The sequence below is a fragment of the Manis pentadactyla genome, chromosome 10 (genome assembly GCF_030020395.1).
Source record: "Manis pentadactyla isolate mManPen7 chromosome 10, mManPen7.hap1, whole genome shotgun sequence".
Lineage (NCBI taxonomy): Eukaryota > Metazoa > Chordata > Mammalia > Pholidota > Manidae > Manis > Manis pentadactyla.
The window spans coordinates 46727275-46734496 of record NC_080028.1 but is presented as its reverse complement, the minus strand read 5'-3'; the positions used below and the strand labels follow the sequence as shown (position 1 = coordinate 46734496).

Here is a 7222-nt window from a genome sequence, read left to right as displayed (position 1 = left end):
TTTATCTAGCAATCCTTTTTTGTGTGTTGTTCTAGAGTATTATAGATTCCACTATATTCTCTCTCAATGGTTCCTTGTATTATTCCCTCATGCCCTCATTCATTCCATTCAGTATTTTATCATAAAATTTCAATTCCTATTTGAATATTTGTAATATTTTATAAACATTTGAGTAAACATTTACTTATTTCAATAATAAATTACCAGTGTCATGACAGACTAATGTTTTTTATTATGTTATAAAATTAAGTTACATGGGGTCATATATATCTAAAATGAATTTATGACAAGTATGCTTCCATTTTCTTTACTGAGACAAATCTCCTACAAGAGGTGGATTAAAAAGCAAAGGAAAGAAATGAGTTGATTAAGGTACAATGTAAGTAAATCTAAAGAGGAACTGAGGAGTATAACAATTGAAATATAGATTATTAAAAGACAAATGTAATAAGCTTTAATAGAAAGGTTTGAAACACTCACCTTTTATTTTAACTCTTTTTATTCTGTGCTATTTTATTTTTTTAAGAATGACACAATTCTTTTGACTGAGTCCTTGAAGGCTTTCTTCACTTGCTTATTTCTCAGTGTATAAATAAATGGATTTAGGGTAGGTGAAATGGAAGAAATGAGCAGTGAAACCACTTTGTTAATAGTCACTTCTTCTTTGGATGCAGGATTCATGTAAATGAACATGCAGGTGCCATAGGTGATGGAAATCACAACCATGTGGGAAGAACGGGTGGAAAAGGCCTTTTTTCTTTTCTGGGCAGAAGGAAATCCTAAAATTGTCTTGGTAATATAGGCATAGGACAGAACTATACACATAAGGGTCACAATAAGTGTCAGCAAAGCACAAACTAAAACAGTTTGTTCCATGAACCATGTGTCTGAACATGATATCTTCATCAGGGGAGAGGCGTCACAGAGAAAATGATTAATGACTTTTGAGACACAGAATTTCATATTTAGCCCCAGACTCAGTGGGGAGGTTATGACTAACAATCCAGCCAGCCAACAGCAAAAAACAAGTCTCTTGCAGACCCTGCTGCTCATGATGGTCACATAATGCAATGGTTTGCAAATGGCCACATAGCGGTCATAGGACATAGCAGCCAGCAGAAAAAATTCTGTTACTGCAAAGAGGTCAGTAAAAAACACTTGAATGACACAAGCCTTACAGGCAATGACCTTATCAGCTGTTGCTATGTCATACAAGTACCTGGGAATGCAAGCAGTTGTGAATGAGATCTCTAAGAAGGAGAAATTTTGCTAAAAACAGTACATGGCTGTTTTGAGGTGAGGATCCATAAAGGTGGGTGTGAGGATGGTCAGGTTTCCAGTTACACTCAGTGTGTAGGTGAGAAATAGAAAGACAAAAATCAGGACCTGCAGGTCAGGGTCATCTGTCAGTCCCAGCAGAATGAATGTTGTTACTGTATAGTTTTTCATCACTAGTGGCTTCTGTCCAATCTGCATGCCCAACAATTCAGAGATCATTATATAGGTTATATTGTCTGTGTAAAATTCAATTGTATCAGTATTATCGTCACTATATTTTCACATTATATTTTAAATCATACTATGTCTATAACTAAGTTTATCTGCTACTTTGGTGTGCTTTTATGGGTAGCAAAAATTATCATTTGACTCCTCCAAATTCTTCCCTATTCAGAGCTAAATTAAAAAATCACCATATTGTTATATTGTTGGTTAAAAGTTCAGTCTTAGTGAAAATGATAATACATGATATGTAAGTAGACTTATTCTAGAGTGTGGATCAGAACTTGGAGCTCCTATTCCAGCTCTGTAATAAGCTTCTTCCTTCCTTCTTTATTCTATCTTCCATTTTTCCTCTCTTTCAGGTAAGTGTATTTTTTCTTATGAACAATGCTAATCCTTACTGTACCACATGGATGCTTCCTTCATCTTCCTTCTACATTTCTCTATTATTGTATAAGCTGTTATGCAGAATATACTGTTTTAAACACATTTTTTGTGTCTATGTTTATGACAAATTCATAACAAATTTGTCAAGTTTTTGTTACTTTGGAAAATTCACTTTAAAATTACCCGTATGGTATTTTTATATTATCTTTTTGCCTCTTTCGATTCCTTGGACCTATTATTTCCTGTTCACTTCTGACTATACACTCTCTCACTGTTTTTTGAACAATTCCTATAATTTTATATTACATCTGTCACTTAATGAACACTAAATTTCTGTTTCTAGTAAGGAGTAATTTCTGGCATATTGAATTGACTATCAAACATATCTACTTATATATTGAACCACCTACCAAACATATCTGCTTGTACGAATCACATGCATGACCATCTCCATGTTCCTAAAACAGAAGTCATGGTTTTCCCATGGTAGGTCACCTTCCCTCTTTTCCTGTGTGCTTACCAGGCCCAATCTGTCTACCATGTATTCTGTGGCAGGTATCACAGTGAGCACTTCTCTTGTGTACTTTGCCCTATATTCCCCAGACATCATTGGTTTTTAGGTGAATCATTACTTCCCCTGGGATGGTTTCTGTGATTCTGATGACTATCTTAGCCTACACACCCAGTCTGTGTTCCAATAACAAATAAAACTTGCCACTACATCATGTTTAGCCAGAGAATGTATTTTTTGGGATTATGTCTCTCTCATTGTGACAGTAATGACAATACAGTCCCATGCATATTGTCAATGTCTAAAGAATACTTCCTGAATAAATTTACATATCCTGAATTTACCAAGCATGCACAAAGGTACTTTCTTCATATTTGGACTTAAGTTAATATTGCCCTGACACTGAGTATGGTTATTGAACTTTCTTATCTATGACTCTGTTACTAGAAAATTGTGCATATCTTTGCTGTTTTTAAAAAAAGAGCTATTTTTATTAAGTCACATTGTGAAGTGATCTTTACAATTGTGACAAGAGTTGTAATTGCTTTCTCTTCCTTGGTTTTTCTAAAAAGTAATTGTATTCTTATTGACTGTGTTTCCATCTTCACTGTTATCCATTAATACTATGTTAAATACAGAGATAATGCGTTTTTGGGTTTATGTCAAAAACTGCTCCACAGTAACTTTGTCAGACATCAAAACTTGGTTTCTATAGTGGGGGTTTGAATGTTTTAATTTTCAAATAGTGTCTCAGTGCTTGTAATCCCCTATCAATAAGTGAAAAAAAATTCCTTTGAAACCACAATTTATTTGTAAATTGTTTGTTTGTATTCCTTTTTTCTTGTACTTTATTCATACTGAGGAAGGAAGAGCATCACATCTCCTAGTTCGCCCAGTTCATACTGTTAAACCCACAGGGTGGCAGTCCTCAATCTGGGGAAGCAGTGCTGACCTTGGCGCATGGCTTGCCTGAAAACTATAACCTTCCAGGGAATGTTGGGACATATTAGACATATGCATTAGAATAAATTGGGAAGTAGTGAATAAACTCAGAAGTAGTGGAGAAGACTGTTGCAGTCCACCTACTCTTCTGTCATCCTTTCTCCTATCTCTCAAGTTGCATATGCATCACTACATAATCTTACTCAAGTCAGCCTGCTATGAGGAATAGGCATTGCTCAAAGTTCAAAAAAATTTTTTTACAATATATTACACAGTATTATAAGGGGAAATTCAATAAACTAATTGACAATAACATATAACCACTGATTTCTGTTTATCTTACAATGAATATTTGAAAGGAGGCAGAGATTTCTAATGAATGATGTTATACAGCCTGTCTTTTGCAGTGATGAAGGAAGAAACAGAAACACATGTGCATACATGCACAAATACACTCCCACATATGGAATGGGTGCTTATCTTTTACAACTGGAGGTTGATAATGTAACTGATATAGTTTCTGGGTATTCCTTATATTAGGATTCCTAATTATATACCCATCTATTTACTCTTATGACATCTCATGTATATTTTAGATGCTGTACAAAATATCTGGGTTATAACATAGATCTCATTTATCTGATTACAACATAGGTAGGTGAAATCTTTTCCTCAGAGAAAAATGCAGCTAAAATTTCACAAAGGGAAATACTATTAATTTTGCAAAACTTTTCATACTTTTCTCTCAGTCAATGGTAACTTCAGCAAATTGTTTAAATATAGTAATCCTTAAAGGAACTTAGCTAAAAATGGTAAGTTTGATAAATTTTCATGTGAACTTCTTTTCACTTTTGCTTATATACTCATGTTCTCACTCACAGGTTCTCTGAACCAAAAAAAGCTCTCTGAGACCCAAAGAAGGTCCCCAACAAATTAGATTGATTTTCTCGTGAAAGTCAAAGAGTATTTTCTTAAAAGACAGAAACATGATCCTAATGGCAGTGGAATGCAGAAACCCTCTTCTCTTTGAAAGAGCTGACATTTCAGTATCTCCGTATAGGGACAGAAGTTTGAGCAATACAAACTTCGACTTTTTTTTTGTAGTTTGCTCCAGCTGCAGATTAATGAATAAACAAGAGGTCCTGAGTGATTTACACTCAAAAGTTATCAATGAATGTTGGCAGTAATTTTATTTGGAAAAAGCAAAATAAATAACAAAGACTGTTCTGGGCCAAGGTCCTCAGAGAAAAGAGGAGAACTAACAGGTTATTTCATTTTCTTATTTTTCTAAACGCTTTATTGAAAGAAAATCAACATACAAAGCTTACAAATAGTTGAAGTGTATGATCTGGTAGGTTTTGACATAAGTACACTCGTCTGAAAACATTAACACAATCAGAGGAGTGAACATGCCCACCACTCCCAAAGGGTCCTTGCTCATCCTCGTTCATCCCCGTGGTCCCCTGTGACCTCACGCTCTGCACTCCTCCGTTTCTCAGCCAAACCCTGATACATTTTCTGCCGCTAGAGATTAGTTTGTTTCCTTGTAGAAGTTTAAATAATACAGTAGTGCAGGGATTTTTTTGGGGGGGAGGTGTCTGTCCTTCTATCAGTAAATGTAGATTTAAAATTTATCCTTGCTTTCATGTGTGTCAATAGCTTGTTCCTTTTTTCTTCTGAGTAGTATGCCGATGTTAGTGGACCTGTGAGGTCTTCCCAGTTTGTGACTATTACAAATAAAGCTTCTATGAAAAGTTGTGTATCGGATTTGTATGCAAATATTCTGTCATTTCTCTTGGGTAAATACTTGGGATCAAATGAAACAGTTAGTTGATAAGTGAGGTGTACCTCTGACTTTTAAAGAACCTGTCAAACTATTTTTCAATGCGCCTTTAGCATTTCACATTCCCATTGTCAGTGTAGGAGAGTTCCAGTTGTTACACAAAAACGCTAAACCTTCGCATGATCAGTCTTTAATTTTAGCATTCTGGAAGGTATGTCATGGCATGTCGTTCTGGTTTTGATTTACAATTCCCTAATGACATACAATGTTGGGCATCTTTTCATATGTTTCCTTGACATTTGCATATCTTCTTTAGTGTGGAATTTGGTAGATCTCTTGCCCATCTTTTAAATTGAGTTTTCCTGTTGTTGAGTAGTAAGAGTTCTTTTTCTGGACAAGGTCCCTTACCAGACATATGACTTTAAGATGTTTTCTCTAGCAGTGTGGGTTTTCCTGTTTCTGAATGGTGTCCTTTGGGCAAAAGACATAATTAACATGGATGAAGTCACCTTTTACTTTGTGCTTTGGAACCATATCTAAGGAAACATTATTGAACCCAGTGAGCAAAGATTTTTATTTTCTTCAAGAGTTTTAGCTTTTACATTCAGTTCTCTAATTAATTTGAGTAAATTTGTTTATGGCATGAGAAAGATGCCTAAATTCACTCTTTTGCATATGGATATGCAGTTGTCTAGCAGTGTTTGTTGAAAATGGTATTCTTTTCCTGGTGAATAGTCTTGGCACCCTTCTTATCAACCCATATAGTGCATTGAATAGTCCCTAAAAAGGACTGAGTACTAACCCACACATCTTGTAATTATGACCTTGTTTAGAAAAGTGTCTTTGCAGATATAATTGAGCTAAAAGTTTTGAGGAGGCCCTAAATCCGGTGACTGGTGTCCTTATAGAAAGTAAAGAATACACAAAGAGACACAGGGAAGAAATTCATGTGAAATGGAGGCAGAGATTTGAATCATGATGCCACGAACCAAGGAATTTCAGGGGCCACCAGAAACTTAAAGAGGTGTGGAAGGATTCTCACCTTTTTTTTCTTTGTTTTTGGGGCAGTCTTTGTGTGGGGAGGCTTTCTGGTTATTAGACAGTGTTTTGGAAAAACTAAATTTGGTGAGAAGAAACACTATAGGCAGAGAAACTAATGATCAGGGTCACTGAAAGGTTTAGAAAAGCACAGAAGAAAGATCTGATGGAAAGATTATCTGCGTGATGTTCCTGGGGGACATTTAAAATATTTGTGGTGACTATATTACTTATACTACTAAGAGAACAATCATTCCTGGTTTGTTCCTAAATCCTTGATTGTGTCTTTAGCTTTGCATAATTTTGTATTATTGTAGGACAGACAGAGAAGGGTCAGGAACCACCAGGGAACAGGCCACCAAACATTCTTTAGTACAAATGAATTGTTGGGAAAAGGAAAAATATATGCCAAACACTTGATCTTTGAGTCACTTTTCTTAGCCCTAAGGGCCTTTGAAAACTTAAAGTGATCTGAATAAGCACTTTAAATGTTACTGATTTAATATATTAATTAAAAGACAGTGATTATAAGAGTGAATTAAAAACAAGACTCCCAAAAGAAACTTCAAAATTTCTTCTGTTACATTCTTCTTTTCCTCCGTGTGTTCCTAAAAGATTATCTACAAGAAAACAACTTTAAATACAGACTCAAAATAAAAGGAAAGAGATCAACATTTATCATTCTAACAATAATTTTAAAAAAAGGTAAAATCCCTATTTTAATTTCTGCCTTAATTATTATGATTTCCTTACGTTTTCTTCCTTTGGTCTTGGCTTACTCTTCTTTTAGAGGTTTCCTGAAGTGGAAGGCTCTTTTACAGATCTGAGCTCTTGCTTTTTTAAAAAATAGGTGTGTTTATTGTGTTTTCACATTTCTCTCTATGCACTCACTGCTTGACCTGCTTCCTGTAAGTTTTGATATTTGGTGCTTTTGCTCTCATTCATCTCAGAGTATTTTCTTATTTCTCATGTGATTTGTTCTTTAATACATTGGCTGTTTAGGAATGTCTTGTTTACTTTTCATATAGTTGTAAATTTCCCAAATTTTGTTCTTATTGATT

General features: G+C 34.9%; 1 pseudogene; it reads right to left on the bottom strand.

The window, feature by feature from the left end:
• Positions 1 to 255: 255 nt before the first annotated feature.
• Positions 256 to 1478, bottom strand: LOC130679066 (olfactory receptor 6C2-like; annotated as a pseudogene).
• Positions 1479 to 7222: the final 5744 nt, after the last annotated feature.